Genomic DNA, 17,201 nt, shown 5'->3' with positions numbered 1-17,201 from the left:
GAAATTAATAACATTTCAATATCTGATAACTATATGACAACGAGTTTTATATTTGGCCATACCAGGCAATGTAACAAATGTTTTAAAATTAAAAATGAAAGGGATCCCAAGGGAAGGGGGAAATAAAAGTATAATTAGGAAAATCAATCTAACAGAACAAAAGAAGCAGAGATGAAAGAACACGAAATGTTTGATCAAACGTGGTTTGATCAGTGTTGAAGTGTATCGATTCTTTCTAAGTCTTCTTTATCCTGGATCCTAAACACCCATTGAAACAGCTGTGGATTTCTGGACCGAACGCACCAGGGAAGGCATATTAGTTAAATAGTCAATTCACTCATTTTAGGCATTGATATAGGTTATCAAAGCCGTGGAACAAACAAGAGTTTGGTTAAAAACAATTATGAAATTTGAGCTTTGAAGGGGTTTGTGTGCAACGTTTTTGCCACACATAATAGATCTAGACAGGACATGGTAGCATAAGAAGACATTTTTTTCTCTTCCAGAAGCAACAATGTTTTTCCAGGAGAAGGGTAAGAAGACATTTGCACATTCACCTCCCATGGCACCCGGTCTAGAACGAGATGTCTAGAGCTGCCGGCCCACAGCTGCCCCACTACCATGTTCTGGGTGTGCTGGGAGCAGGCGCCTTGACTGTTGAGTCTCAGGGGTCCACAGCTGGAGGGAAAGGTGTTCGGAATGAACACACACAGCAGTCTCATCCACACCTGGATCTTACTTGGATATTGGGCTTGGAGTGAGATCTCTATAAAACTCTGGACCTGAAGTTGATGACATGATTAGATTTTGGGTTTGATGGTGAGATTTGGACTTTGAGCGGGTGCTGTAATGGGCTGAGACTCTTGGGGGCCCTGTGAAGAGATGCATGTTCGAGAAGAATGTGAACCATGGGGAGGCCGAGGGTGTGGGATGGACAACGTGCTGAAATGACCTCCAAGATTCACGCCCTGGGGATACGCACCCTGTAATTTCCAACCACTGTTTCTGTGGGATGTGTGATCGGAGGGAATTCCATTCCCAAGATCAGGCTCCTAATCAATTGACTTTGACATAAAAAGGTCATGATTCTTTCATGGCCTGCCCTTAAGTTTATCTCTCTTTCTAAAATCCTCACCCAAGAATATTTTTCCATTGATTTTCAGACAGAGTGGGAGGGAGGGAGAGAAAGAAAGGGAAACATCTATGTGAGAGAGACACACTGATTGGTCGCCTCCCGCATGACCCCCAGTGACCCCACCCAGGGCCAGGGATCGGATTGCCCTGGAGGTCCATGCCCTTGACCGGAATCAAACTCTCGACTCTTTGGTCCACAGGCCGTCACTCTAACTGCTGAGCCAAATCGGCCAGGGCTATCTGTTTTTTTAATTTTTTTTTATCCTCATTCAAGGATATTTTTCCATTGATTTTTTCCAGATAGAATAGGAGGAGGGAGGGAGAGAGGAAAAGAGAGAGAGAAACATCGATGTGAGAGAGACATCAATCGGTTGCCTCGCGCACAACCCCATCCAGGGCCGGATCAAACCCTCAACTGAGGTACCTGCCCTTGACCAGGAATCGAACCTGAGACTCTTCAGTCTGTGGGCCAACACTCTAACCACGGAGCCAAGCCAGCCAGGCCTTGAGTTTACCTCCTGAAGGAAAGACAGTGCCCTTCCTGAGATGGGAGATTCTAAGCCAGAGGTGCTCTCCTGCCCACGGACTATGAAGGAGCAAATTTCCTGGTCAGAGTGGGCCACATATCAAAGACCAGACAACCTCCAGCAGCCACAGGGAAGTCAGACGAGGTCACAGCAGGGCCAGTGCCTCAACCTCATCCCAGGTGGTCATCCCGGAGGTGCCGGCATCCTGACCCCCGGAAGCCGTGTGGTTCTTGGTGTTTGCTGTTTTCACCCAGTAGGCTTGTAGTAATTTGCTATGTAGTGACAGAAAGCCAACACAAGTGTGCTCAGAAATCTATTTTTCTCAATTGCATAACTAATGCAAATCACTATTCTTCCTAGCCAATTTTAGATGATTCCTCCTTAAAGACATCTTTTGGTAGTACTCTATCCCCTGCCAAGTCTTTTTCTTCTGGCCTCGTGAGGTAATATTCGTTACATCAATTTATAATCAATTGTTTATGACGTAAAAGCATGTATTAACCACGTAACATGCGCCAAGAACTTCAGCTCACTTTGGACTGTAAGGATAATTAGAACGTGCTTACTTCTTTCCAGAACTGGACCTACTGAGTGGTCACGTAATGTAAATAAAAAAGTAAGCCATGGCCTCGGCCCCTGTGATGATAACGGCCTCGCGTGGGAGGTGTCAGGAGAGGAGAGGACAGATGAACGGGGGCAGGAGGACAGAAAGTCTGAGATCTGAGTCGAGGACTGGTAGGTGGACAGGCAGACAGTAGAGGGGGTTTTGCACCTAAGGGAAGACCAGGTAGACATTCAAAGGAAGGAAATAACATTTTGCATTTAAAATGAGGAGTTTTGCATGACATAATAGCAAGCGTACTGAGTAATGTTAACATTAATACAAATGACAAGGCCGCCATTGGCCGAGGATTAGATACGAGGCAGGGACTTTTAGCTCTGTGTGTGGCATTCAGTGTGTAATTTACTCTTCATAGCACACATCTATGTTTTATTTCCTTCATTTTACCAAGAGGTAATGAGTAATGAATAAATGAGGTCAAGGTCATGGTCTGGTTGTTTTTAAAATAAACATACTGTATTTATTCAATACTCATTTAGTTGGATTTGTGAAAATGCATTATTAATAATATCATACATTTATCTCTTTAAGTTCAAAATAATGTCTTACTATGTATACTTTTTCCTCAAACGCACCTCTCAGAGAAAAATCTTTGTAGTTTTCCCTTTGCTGGTAAATATTTAATAACTGATTCTCTGGGGGGAGAAGAAAGGAAAGAGAGAAAGAAGGTGTTCGACACCTGCTGCTGGCTGACTTCTCGTGTGCAAATACACCCACCCGGGTCAGCTCTGCACGGCCAGGTCCCTGTCACAGGGCTGGGAGCTGCATGTCACCGTCACCAGCAGCCCTGCTCACGCCTGACCACCCACCCTCAGATTTCATTTTTCCTACCGCACAGGGGGCTCCCGTAACCCCACTGTCGATCACAGTATGTCTTCTCAATAGCCCTTCACACCCCTGTCATGATTTTGTTTAATTGCACAGGCTGGTTTTCTACCTTTTTCTCTCCTCACGAGAATGTCCCCAACAAAAGGAGAGGAGTCGTATTTTTGTCCATCACCGAATTTCAAGAGTGTCTCAGCATGTGGTATAAACGCAATACGTATGTGTCAGAGTCAAGAACAAGACTCCGGGGGTGGCACGTGTCACAAACTTCCCTCCGACCACTACGTCAGTAATCCGACAGGGTGCACTGTTGATGAGCCAAAGTGAAGTTGACTAGAAGTGATATAATCTGGGGACCCTACAACCTCTTGATTAACTTCTTTTTTTTAAAAAAAATATGTCTAATTGACTTTTTAGAGAGAGAGGAAGAGGGAGAGAGAAACATTGATGTGAGATACATGGATCAGCTGCCTCCTGCACGCCTCCTACTGGGGATCAAGCTCACAACCCGGCATGTGCCCTGACCGGGAATCAAACCGGGACCTCTCAGTCCATGAGGCAAGGCCCAGTCCACGGAGCCCCACCCACCGGGCTTGGTTACCTTCTTTAAGATAAGCGAGGAGTGTTGCAGGCTCTCTCGTGTAGAGAGGTGCAGGAGGACAGCACAGAGCACGTTCTGCTAAGCCAGGGTTCTATCTCGTACTTATCGCAGGATCTTGGGATGGAGAAGAACAAAGCAAAAGTCAGGGACAGAAGAACAAAGAGGCTCCAGCCACTATGGTTTCGTCAGTCACAAAGCCTTTTAGCTGTGGTGTGTCCAGTCTGGGGGACAGGGGAGTCTGGACTATGACAGACATCGTGTCAATGTTTGTCAAATGAACTTACTACGGATTAATATACAGGCGCAGGGTAATGCGATGGAAATGAATGATTTCCCAGACCCTCTCGAGTTATAACTGAGGATATAGATTTGGCTTTACAACTGAATCTCCACAAATCATTAGATAGAAGCATAGCCAGGTGCCACTACATTTCTAGGGCCAGGGCCATGTCACCTGGGGACCACCGCTCTGTTGGGTGAGGTGTGCTTACCATTCGTTTAGTTGATGAAAGAGAACCAGTCCCCACTTTGGAAGCACGGCTCTGGGGGGGTGCTGACTGTCCCCGTGCTCACGTTCCTTGGCATATTCTGACTACAGGAGACAAGTATAACAAACTCGAACAGGTATCTTTCGTCTTTGCTTCCAATGGGAAATAATGGCGTTATGCGCCGGTGCTGATGTCAGGATACTGAATTGTGCCCCAGGTATAGAGCAGGGTGAAAGGTTTTCAAGGTAATCGAACTAAACTGCAAGGAGGTTAGAAAAGATGAGATGATAAGACCTGTGTCCTTAAAATGGTAGAGAGGCTGGCGTTGTAAATACATTTATTTTAGGAACGTGTCTCAGGAAAGAGTCGTGCATGCGTGGGGTCGCTAACTGTCAGCACCACCAGGCTGCGGCGAAGGTGTGGTTGGAGTGTGTCACGGAACTGCAGTGCACCAATGAAGAGGAAAATCGCATCGATTGCTTAAACCACTGTATTTTTAGGGATTTCTTTTTAAAAAAGGCAACATGGGTCCAGCTAGTGTGGCTCAGTGGTTGAGCATCGAGCCCTGCACCAAGAGGTGGCTGGTTCGATTCCCAATCAGGGCACATGCCCAGGTTGTAAGTCCGATCCCCAGTGTGGGGCGTGCAGGAGGCAGCCTATCAATGTTCTCTCTCATTGATGTTTCTCTCTCTCTCCCCCTCTCCCTTCTGCTCTCTCTCAAATCAATAAAGAAAAGTAAATAAATAAATTAATTAAAAATTAAAAAGGCATGCCCTGGCCGGTTTGGCTCAGCGGTTGGAGCGTCGGCCTGCGGTCCTGAGAGACCCGGGTTCGGTTCCCGCTAAGGGCACGTACCTCGGTTGCAGTTTGTCCCCGGCCCTGGTCGGTTGTGCGGGTGGCAGCCACTCGATGTGTTCCTTTCGCATCGATGTTTCTCTCTCTCTCTCTCTGTTCCTCTCTCTCCCTCCCACTCTACCTGAACCAAAAAACAAACAAACAAACAACAAAAAAAAAATTAAAAAGGCAATGTGGAGGAGGACGGTTGGACACGAACGCATCACCCTCTTTATGTACATTTACCCCGTTGACCTGTTTCCTTTCTGCCTCAAAGTGACCGTCCCCTCCTTGTTTTTGATTGCTGGTGTGCCATCATTGTGGGCCTTCGATCATTTTGCTTAATATCGTTTCATATGATGGTTTCATTGGAAAACTATGCATTTTCTCTCGATATTGTGCTGTTTATCTTAATTCTGCCATGCCTCCCATTGAAACAGCAAAACCCCATTTTCATGAAGCTTTTTTCTCATTGGAGCCTCTGGGCTTTATCGCTTTGTCTAAGCTGCCGCCGTGGTCCCCAGAGTTGGCACAATCCGCACGCTCATCCGCACAGTGTCTATCCACGTCAGCGTGGTCCAGGCTTCACGCACGACTTTCATTTTTCTGTGTGTCCTAGACTCTGTTCTTCGGCTGGTCATCAATGCTCCAGAAAACGGGCAAAGTCCTTCTCATAAAATCCGTATTTCTCTAGCGCAAGAAAAAAATACATTCTTGTGGATGGTGCTAACCATCTTCACGCCTTGGCTCTCTCTCCACGTCCCTGTCCTCCGTCGCATTGCATTTCCCCTCTTTCTCTCTCACCTGCGCTTCCTAAAATATTCTGTGTATCCTCGGCCTGTGTGAGCAGCTGGAAACAGAATGGAATTCAGTTCCCTCTCTGGAGTGCTGTGAATTGTCTCTCTTTGGCTGGATTTTACAACTGTAATAGAGGGCGTCACGGAAGGAACTGATTTGGAAATCCAGCGCTCATTTGCATCCATATTGTATTTTGAGTCGGGGATTTGGGAAGATCAGACACTCTCACTGAGTTCATGTCATAGATAGAGGTCACTCTTCTCTGCAGACAAAGACCCTGATGATATTTATTCATGAACCGGGACAATCTCGACAGTAAAATAATTCATTGCCCAAAATATCTTTGCTGAAAAATCCAAATAGCCAGATGGTGGTTGTGCTGCCTTGTATCCTTTCAAAATACGCCGTGGTCAACAGATTGCAAGTCGGAGAAAAAGGTGTTGATGTTCGTTGTAAATGTACTGCGATCATCACCCACACACCTGTGCACAGAGTTACAGAAAGATACAATGACAGGAAGAAATAGTATTTTCTTTGGTGCAGGTCATGATACTTTGTGGTAAACACAGTTATGCTTGATTTTGACTCTTCCTCAGTAATTCAATTGCCTAAGAAAGTTCAGGATATCTGGTCTCCTTAAAAAGGTAATTGTTGGAACATATATAAAGATCTGGTGATAGCCCTTCTACATCATAAAATGGAATAATTTAGTCTATACCTGTTACTTAATATTCAGCGACAATCTGTGCAGTCTTTTGCCTTATTTTGCTGTCGGTTTGATGTTCCTTGCCAACCGAGGAGCGCCACAGTGTCCCACTAGCTCCTGAACCACTGTCCACGTGTCCCTTACAAGAGGCTTCTCTGAATGCCATTTCTCCTGCTCCGTGCTACAGAGTCGGGCTTAGGGACAGCCAGGCATCGCGACTGGGATATGTAGTTACCACAGTTGTAGTTTCTCGGATACACACATTGTCTGCAACAGGCTGCCTTCCTTTAAAAATGTGGCCACAGGGGACGGTTTTCACATGTTCGAACTGGAGTGATGGGGTAAATATATGCTAAGAGTGAGAGTTGGGACACGAAAGGCATGGACTTTGGTCGTTTGAGACTTGGGTTTCGTGTCTGTGTCCTGGGTCCCCCATGGAATGTCTGTGATTCTGGAGAAAGAAAGGTCAGGAAGGAGGTGTGTCCCAGAGCCAGACACTCAGGAACAGAATAGAACAACACTGAGAGGCCCGCAGGCGGTCAGTGATTGGCCTGAAGTACAATCCTTGGACAGGACCCAATTCCAGGGAGACCTTCTCTGAGCTTCTCAGCCCCTGGGCAAACCAAGGAACACACGTATCAATCTCTGTGCCCATCCCCCTTCCTGATGAACATCTTCTCTTAGGTTTCCAAAACCTCAATGAGGATCAATAGCTACAAATAGTGGACAGATTTCCACTGAGAAAAAAATAAGCTTTCAAATCTGACCAGATTAACAAAGGGTTTCTAAAAGGCTTTAGTTTCTGGGAGACAAAGTAGACTTACCAGTTGCGAGCTCAATGCGGAGACTGACGATCAGAGACCAGACCACAGCAGAAGCTCCTTCCGACATGCTCTTGCCAAGGTTTGGCTCTTGGGTGACGGTAGCAAGGGGTCTTGAGTAGACATTGATGAAACCACCCAACTGTTAAACTCCCCAAAGTATCACCAGCTAATCAATGCCGAGTTAATTAGAACATGCTATTTTTAGAGGGAATACCGCTTGGACAGTTTTAGCATCATTGCTGGTAGGAAAAATGAGTGGTTTCAGACACATCTGTCAAGACGAGGAATTGGTGAGAATTTGGCAAATTCATGGCAAATAGTTTAGGGTTGGTAGAAACAGCCAAGGGAACGTCCCAAAGTCGTTCTTGATGAGAGAACTATTTGGTCATCTTCACAGACTGGATCATCTTTGACAAAAGATCAGCAGAAATGTCCTGAAGCAAACAGTGAAGTCATTTATTTGGTTCCAGTCTCATCTTTCCCAGGGGAATGTTTCTTGCACCAGCAACTACGTCATGTTGACACTGGCCGAGTTCTCATCTGGGTCATGCGGACGTGAACATCCTCAGGTGTCGATGTGTAAAGGACACCCTCCGCTGGTCCTCGTTTTTCCAGTTTTCGTATTCTGAATCTTCCAACCTCATTCTCCACTACACGTTCAACTTCTCCCCCTTTCTGACTCCTACATCCCTGGCCCTCCCTTGTTCACACATTGATCTCGCCGACACCCCCTAGAGGACTCCGTGAGGTCTTCACTCTTGAATTCCTGGCCCCCCTGCCTGTGTTGTCTGTATTTGCTTCACCCACTCGCTGCCAGATGACAGCTGTCAACCTTCAGTCTCTCCTTTGTCAAGCTGTTCTTCACTCACCAGCTACATACCAAGTTTCTAGCAGACAGGCAAACTCAGAGCATAAGAAAGTATAAATAACAGTATTAATTTCCAGTGATACATGATTTAAGAGATAATTATTTAAAATTATCATTACATGGATGAAAGTTAAAGTGATTAGAAGCATTAAAATGAGTGTTCATAGGCCAAATCGCATAGCATTAGGTTATAATATTCAAAAGATTATATTATAGTATAGGAATTTTACATACCATGGCTCAATATCTGTCAGATAAAACAGAGAAAATGCAAATCAGGCAAAAAGAAATTACATTATTAAAAAGCTATAGACTAGCCCTGACCAGTGTGCTCAATGGTTAGAGCATCGACCTGAGGACCAAAGGGTCATGCATTCAATTCCTAGTCAAGGGAGTGTACCTGGTTGCAGGTTGAATCCCCAGTCCCAGCTGGGGTCATGCAGGAGGCAACCAATCAATGTGTCTCTCTCACATCGATGTTTCTCTCTCTCCCTCCCTCCCTTCCACTCTAGAAGTCAATGGAAAAATATCCTCAGGTGAGGATTAACAACAACAGACTACATCCATCAATAATAGCAAAAAAATGCAAAATATACAACTTCCAGTTTCCATAAACACTTTAAAGTTGATGGTGTAGTCACCTCTAAGTTTCTTCTAACTTTTCATTAAACATATTACATAGTTTGTATCTTCTGACTGCAATGTGATAAGTATAATTTAATATCAAAATGCGAACATTTAAAATGGTTTAAATGGCTATGATTTAAATTACGTTAACACTGTGCGGGAATCCATGGTTGTCATTCAAAGATACTTTGGACCAATGGAAGATGCCGACTTGGAATCTACACCAACCGAACCAGCTCTACAAGTGCTAGAGAGCAGATGTCTGCATCTGTAGACAATTCCCCTGTGCAAAGCTCACTGGGCAATACAGAACATCAATGTTTTCATTATTGACCCCGCAGTGGCCACAAGTCAAACTGGTCATTTTAGACAATGAATATAATGGAAACACTATAAAAATGCATTGTATTTGGACTGTGAGAACAGGCTTTAACATGTCAACAGGGTTGGCTCCTGGGTGCAGCCCCTGTTCGAGAATAATCATCTTTGTAAACTCAGACGGTCCTTCCTTCAGTTCCGTCAATTTAGAGCTCATTGCTTCTCCTTCTGAGATGGACTTGACTGGTCCTTTTCTCTGCTGCTGGCTGTTGAGGTGAATGACTTCAATTCTAGTACCACGACAGAGTCGATATATATTTACTAGGAGCAAACCCATTTTTCTTCAATCGGGAGTGTAAGCTGCAAATTTAAATCGACTTGCCTAAATGAATCAAGGAAACAAACATGAATCTCTTCTGCAAGAAGCCAGAGGCTTGAGGAATAAACACATTTCATGTGTTGCCGTGTTTCAACAAGTGTCAAGAGTCATAGTAACTATTTTGGGGTCTATACACCTGCAAAGATACCTTTCCTATGCTAAGTCATTGTTACAAAAGAGTGCATGACACTCCAAACAGTAAATAACTTACTGCTGTCGTGGGGGTAGATTCAGGCCTGGTAAGCATGACATAAATTAAAACTGTTGCTTCTCATTTCCTGTGGTCAAGCCAAGGTCTTGCATGCCACGGCTAGTAGGGATGTCACTTACGTGCCCGTTTAGACAGCATTTCCACTCGTACGGAACCATGATAAATGTCCTTTCTGGAGAATGAGAATGGGAAATTACTTGACTACAGACCATTCAGTCTGGCATTATTAATGATGTAGAGAATTCCCCGAGTTAGTGAAAGTTAGATAGGCTTGCAGGAAGCAATGTGATTTTGTAATATACTGACAATTAGCCAAGAAATGTATCATGTATATTTTATCAGTATTTCTACACGTCGGCCTCTGATACATTGGAAACATGAAGAATGAGAACCAGAATCAGTCATTTTTGAACACTAAAAATGTCATCTTAAAAGACTAGGGAACATTCTGCCAAAAGAGAGAAATTTTGTAATAAAATTGATTTTCCCGCAACACGTAGAAGGGCTTCGTGTGTGATAAGTTGAACGACTTCCCAGAGGAGGATATAATAGAAAACGGGTAGAAGTTATGAGTTGCTCGCTGGGACTGGATCCCTCTGTATGGATCCCCTAGCACTGTGTCTTTTCTTGTGTCACCTGCTAATCTGTCCCTCATGCTACAGTCCTGATGTTCTGCCTGGTGACTGAGTATTTGCAGTGACTAGCTCATGGCATCCTCTTTGAAGAGGTCTAAGTAAAAATTCTTAGCTGATTTACTTAGAATCTTGGACCTCACTTTATAAAAATGTACGTTTGTCAAAAAATGTAATTTATGTGAAATGCAAACAATCTGGGAAGTATCCGATGAAAGTTACTTTCCCGAAGTGTAAGCTATTTCAACCTTCCTTATATCTATGTATTATCAATAAAGTCTAGAGAACAACCTATAAAAAAGAGGGCCTATTGACCCTTGGCCAGAAGATTCTATGAAATAAATTAATCACAATATAATTAGAGAGTTAATGTGTGTCAGTTCCACACAATGAATTGGACGAATCACAGGGGCCAAGAACCAGGGTCCCTGTTTTATAGGAAGAGGGGATGGTGCTCAGTAGTGTGGACCTTCAGGTGCCCTTGATAATGCAACTTTAACGTACTGATGTATCCAGGAGTTTAACTAGTGTGGAATATCCATTGTCAGTAACAGAAATGCAGCCCTCGCCAGGTCACTGTGCGATTCTGTTCCCCTGGTCACTGTGCGATTCTGTTCCCTGGTCGCTGTGTGACCCTGTTCTCCAGGTCACTGTGCGATCCTGTTCCCTGGTCACTGTGCGATCCTGTTCCCCTGGTCACTGTGCGATTCTGTTCCCCTGGTCACTGTGCGACCCTGTTCCCTGGTCACTGTGCGATCCTGTTCCCTGGTCACTGTGTGACCCTGTTCCCTGGTCGCTGTGCGATCCTGTTCCCTGGTCCCTGTGCGACCCTGTTCCCTGGTCACTGTGCGATCCTGTTCCCTGGTCACTGTGTGACCCTGTTCCCTGGTCGCTGTGCGATCCTGTTCCCTGGTCCCTGTGCGATCCTGTTCCCTGGTCACTGTGCGATCCTGTTCCCCTGGTCACTGTGCGATTCTGTTCCCCTGGTCACTGTGCGACCCTGTTCCCTGGTCACTGTGCGATCCTGTTCTCCAGGTCACTGTGCGATCCTGTTCCCTGGTCACTGTGCGATTCTGTTCCCCTGGTCACTGTGCGACCCTGTTCCCTGGTCACTGTGCGATCCTGTTCCCTGGTCACTGTGTGACCCTGTTCCCTGGTCGCTGTGCGATCCTGTTCCCTGGTCCCTGTGCGACCCTGTTCTCCAGGTCACTGTGCGATCCTGTTCCCTGGTCCCTGTGCGATCCTGTTCTCCAGGTCACTGTGCGATCCTGTTCCCCTGGTCACTGTGCGATTCTGTTCCCCTGGTCACTGTGCGACCCTGTTCCCTGGTCACTGTGCGATCCTGTTCCCTGGTCACTGTGTGACCCTGTTCCCTGGTCGCTGTGCGATCCTGTTCCCTGGTCCCTGTGCGATCCTGTTCCCTGGTCCCTGTGCGATCCTGTTCCCTGGTCCCTGTGCGATCCTGTTCCCTGGTCACTGTGCGATCCTGTTCCCTGGTCACTGTGCGATCCTGTTCTCCTGGTCACTGTGTGATCCTGTTCTCCTGGTCACTGTGCGATCCTGTTCCCTGGTCACTGTGCGATCCTGTTCCCTGGTCACTGTGCGATCCTGTTCCCTGGTCACTGTGTGATCCTGTTCTCCTGGTCACTGTGTGATCCTGTTCCCTGGTCACTGTGCGATCCTGTTCCCTGGTCACTGTGTGACCCTGTTCCCTGGTCGCTGTGCGATCCTGTTCCCTGGTCCCTGTGCGATCCTGTTCCCTGGTCACTGTGCGATCCTGTTCCCTGGTCCCTGTGCGATCCTGTTCCCTGGTCACTGTGCGATCCTGTTCCCTGGTCACTGTGCGATCCTGTTCTCCTGGTCGCTGTGCGACCCTGCTCCCCTGGTCCCGGTGTGACCCTGCTCCCCTGGTCCCGGTGTGACCCTGTTCCCCTGGTCCCGGTGTGACCCTGCTCCCCTGGTCCCTGGGTGACCCTGTTCCCCTGGTCTCTGGGTGATCCTGTCTCGATTTGCTCAGAGCACATACTGCTGCCTGTAACCAGTTTGTCTTTCATTCGCTCTGTTGTTTTATGGTCTCTTTCCCCGAGAGGCAAGTTCCAGGAAGGAAGAGAAATGATCACCTTAGTCCTTTTGACCCCACAACAAAAGATGCCTGGAAAGTAACAGAACCTACATATCTGTCACGCGAATTGCATTTTAACTATTTCTCAAGGCTTCCCCTCCCCCACACTGGACTATCAGTGTTCCAGCGACAGAAACCCCGCTGACTCTCCAGCCCCCCATCCCTTCCTCAAGGGTCCGGGTCTCAGGCCGGGGCGAGTGTGAGGGGGCGTGGTAAAGGAGGGTTATTGTAGGAGTTCAGGAGTTAACATGTCCTTGGACCCCTCCCGTGGAGTCCTGCAGAGTCCTGGATGGCCCAAAATTCACGTTAAAGTTGTGGGGCATGTATAAAATAAGCTAAACTGTGCAGACATGATTTTCTGGTACTTAGTACGTATAATGTAAATGTTCATGCTCAGTACCACTTCAAGTGGCCGTCAAATGATTTCATATTAATTGCCTTTTCTCAAGTATCAGGGACACCTCAGACTTGCATCTAGAGGGTGTGAAGCTACCGGACGCGGATGTCAGTGAGAAGTCACGTCAGGGACAAACAAGGTGCTCTCCGCTGCGGCGGTGACCCACGCCCAGAGGGCTCCGCGGAGCTCGGGGGGACGCCCGCGCCCCATTCCGTGCACACATTCTAGTCCTTGGACAAGATTAAGTGATGACCAGATGGCTTTTTTTTTTTAAAAAAAAATGTGTTTGTATTGATTTTTTAGAGAGAGATAGAAACACTGATGTGAGATACATAGATCAGCCACCTCCTGCCCCCCAAATACTGGGGCTGGAGCCCACAACCTGGGCATGTGCCTGGACCAGGAATCGAACCAGGACCTCTCAGACACACCAGCCGGGCAAAGCAGATGACTTTCAAATCATCACAGTTCGTTGATGACAAATTTATTAGGATGTTATCGGTCTTATCAGGCTATTCTATTTAATTCCCCTATTTTTCATAATGCCAATAAACTACAGTTCAAGATCTCACACACACACACACGGATTGTATTATAAACTTTCCCTTAGTGATACAAACTAATAAAATAAAAATCATCAGCTTTTTATACTTCTGCTTTAAAAAATCCATTGTCAGATATATTTCCAAACATTTTCTCTCAATCTATAGCAAGTCTTCCATTCCTCTTAGCGGTGTCTTTTCACAGACAAAATGCAGTGTTTACATTTTGCATTTAATTTAGCATTTTCCTTTTATGGATTGTGCTTTCCATGTCTGCTCTAGATACTCTTTGCCAAACTCCAGGACACCGAGGTCTTCTATGCTTGCTTCTAAAATATTATAGTTGCACATATTATATTCAGGTATGTTCTCCAATTAGAGTTAATGTTTGTATAATGGTATGCGGTTTGGCTCAAGGCCTTCACAATTTTTTTTTTAACACATGGATGTTTACTTCAGTACCATTACGGCGGAACTATACCCTTTCTCCACTTTAAATATTGCGTTTGTCAGTCTTGGTCAAAAACTATCTGTTCTATTTGGGTGGGTCTATTTCTGGACTCTGTTTTCTTCACTCTCTCTTTAAGTCCTCAGTTATTGATTTTTAGAGAGAGAGGAAGGGAGAGATAGACAGACAGACAGACAGACAGACAGAGAGAAACATCCATCGGTGGCCTCCTTTTGGTGAATGGGATGACATTCCAACCAAGCCACCCGGCCAGGGCTGCTCTCTTGATTCACATGCTCTGTAACCACACCACGCCGTCTTGATTACTGTAGCTTAAAAAACAGCTTAATTGAAGTATAATTGAAATGTAAAAAACTGAACGTATTTACTATCCATGTAAGTTAATGAGTTTGGAAATATATATACACCCACGAAACCATGGCCACAATCAATATGATAAACATATCCATCACCTCCAAAAGTCTCCTCCTGCCTGAGTATGTGTGTACATATGGGTCGGTCGGTTGGTTCGGGTAAGAACACTTAACTTGAGATCCAACCTTTTAACAAAATTTTAAGTGCACAGTACACTATTATTAACTATAGGCTCAATGTTGTACAGCAAATTGCTAGATCTTACTTTTATTTATATTATTATTATTATTTTAGATAGAGTGGAAGAAAGGGAGGGAGAAAGACAGAGAGAGAACCATTGATATGAGATAGACACATTGATTGGTTGCCTCCTCCACGACCCCAACCAGGACCAGGGATAGAACTTGCAACTCAAGTACGTGCCCTTGACTGGAAATCGAACCTAAGACCCTTTGGTCCACGGGCCTACACTCTACCCATGAAGTCAAAACTGGCCAGGGCCTTACTCATTTTTTATAAGTGAAAGTTTATACCCATTGAACAATGACTCGCCATTTCTTCCTCTCCCAACCCCTGGCCACCACTTTACTGTCCGTTTCTGAGTCTGACTGTGTGAGAGTCCTCATGTAAGTGGACTCACGCCATATTTGTCCTCTGTGTCTGGCTGATTTCACTTGGTACATGTCTCCAGGTTCGCCCATGTTGTTGCATACGGTAGGGTTTCCTTCCTTTTTTAAGGCTGAATATTATTCCACTGTATGTTTACACCACGTTTTCTATGTCCTTCTATCCATGCACCCACCCACAGTTAGGTTGTTTCTATATCTTAGCTATTGTGAAGATGCCATGATAAACACAGGGGAAAAGATATCTCTACAAAATCCTGACAGCAAGCCATGCATCTTATAAGCGGTTAATATCTAAAAAATATAAGGAACTCCTAAATTTAGTGGCATATATACAGTATTAGTTTCAGGGGTACAGCATAGTGGTTTATTTTACATCATTTAACAAATTACATTTATCTGGAAATAAATACAAAACATTTATGCTTGGGTGGCGGAGATGGGACTGTTGCCTCAGAGTCAAGAGAAACCACATTTCTAAAACGTATGGGATCCTCTCCGCTACCAGTTATTTTTAACAATGTATTTCTGAAAGATTTTCATCCACCAATTTTAAACAGGTTAGATCATTGCCTTAGAATGGAACAATTGTCTAATCAGGAGCCTGTTTCTCTTTAACATTTTACAGTTATCCTTTTAAAATCTCTGTGCTACCTGAGGCTTTGTAAGACCTATCTGACTACGTTTTTTCATGGAGATAATTTATACGACATTTATTCTCGGTAGGTAGTACCAGCCTGGCTCCGAGGGCAAGTCACAGACTGGTTAGTGGTTCGGAAAATGGTCCCAGTGCGGGAAAAACGACTCAGTGTGAATCGCAGGCAGACGAACAGAGTGGGAGGTATTTTCTTTTCGGGATCAGACTGACCAGCCTTTAAATCCCAGCTTAACTACTTCCTCTTGGTGTGACCATGGATGAATTGTGTAGCAATTCTAAATATACTCTACGCGCAACCTGGCCAGTTTGGCTCAGTGGTTAGAACATTGGTCCGCCATGGACCAAAGGATTGCAGGTTCGATACCAGCCCTAGTCGGGGTCATGCATGAAGCAACCTGTTGATGTGTTTCTCTCACCTTGATGTTTCTCGCTCTCTCTCCCGCCCTCTTTCCCTTCCACTCTCTCTAAAAAAAAAAAATCAATGGAAAAATATCCTTGGGTGAAGATACACACACACACACACACACACACATACACGTTCACTCTGTAATGATGAGACAGTAAGAGGATTCAGAATGACTTGACAGAGTGTTTATAAGGATAAAGTAGATAATGCTTATCTCAGAATCTAGCACATACCGTGCTAAAAATGCTTGGTTATTACTAATCAAGTATCTTTTGAAATAAAGGATTCTATTACCTTAAATTTCCACTATCTGATTAAATTCTTATTATACTAACTCAGTCATTGTGCCGGCAGACTTCGTAAGCTTTTCACAGTACAAGTGGGTCACGGAAAGCGTTGTCCACGTCGTCACGAGAGGAAAGAATATCTCTCAGATCTTTCTAGAAGTGGGGTGGGGAGAGGCTCCCGCTGAGAGCCAGGAGTTTCCGGCTCTCGAACTGGTCTCCATTCAGCCCCCAGCAACGTGCCGAAGTTACCATGTAAGTGCCCCCACTGATCCCCTCCTGCGACCCCTGTCCCAGGTGAGCCGGCCGTCATTCTCTGCGTTCTGCTCTCTGTTCAGTGATTGGGGTGATGATGTTGGTCCTGTGACTCCAATACTCTGACAGATACAAGAAAAGTCATTGATTTTTAGTTTCCTTTCCTTGTTAGGGGAATAGGAGTGACAATTTCCAGCCTGTTTTGAACATCACCACAGAAAAACCTCATTGTAGTTTATTGAAATAGAAGTTTCTAAATTATTATAAAAGTGTCACCTTTTCCTTACTAATGCACATTTAAAGTTCTTCCACATCTTCTCATGGGCTATAGTTCATTTCTCTTCGGCGCTGAGTAATATTCCACCATCTGGAGGTGCCATGTCTTACGTATCCATTCCCCTGCTGAGTGGCACCTGGGTGACCAGAAGTTTGGGCAGCTATAGATAAAGCTACCGTTCACACTGGCGTGCAGGTTGGTGGGGACGTACGTCTTCAAGTCCTTGGGGTAAATACCAAGAAGCGAATCGCTGTGTCGTATTGAAAGAGGCCTCTCTCCTACCTTCTTTTTCGCTTTCTATTGGAACCTTCCAAACACATGTTTCTGGGAACTCAGAAAAGACACAAACACTGAATCAAACCTCAGAACGCAGCACAGTCCTAAATCAAATGCTCCACGACCCAGGCCCAGCGCCCT

The sequence above is a fragment of the Molossus molossus genome, unplaced genomic scaffold, assembly GCF_014108415.1.
Source record: "Molossus molossus isolate mMolMol1 unplaced genomic scaffold, mMolMol1.p scaffold_m16_p_6, whole genome shotgun sequence".
In the NCBI taxonomy this organism is placed as follows: Eukaryota; Metazoa; Chordata; class Mammalia; order Chiroptera; family Molossidae; genus Molossus; species Molossus molossus.
This window is presented reverse-complemented; position numbering follows the sequence as displayed.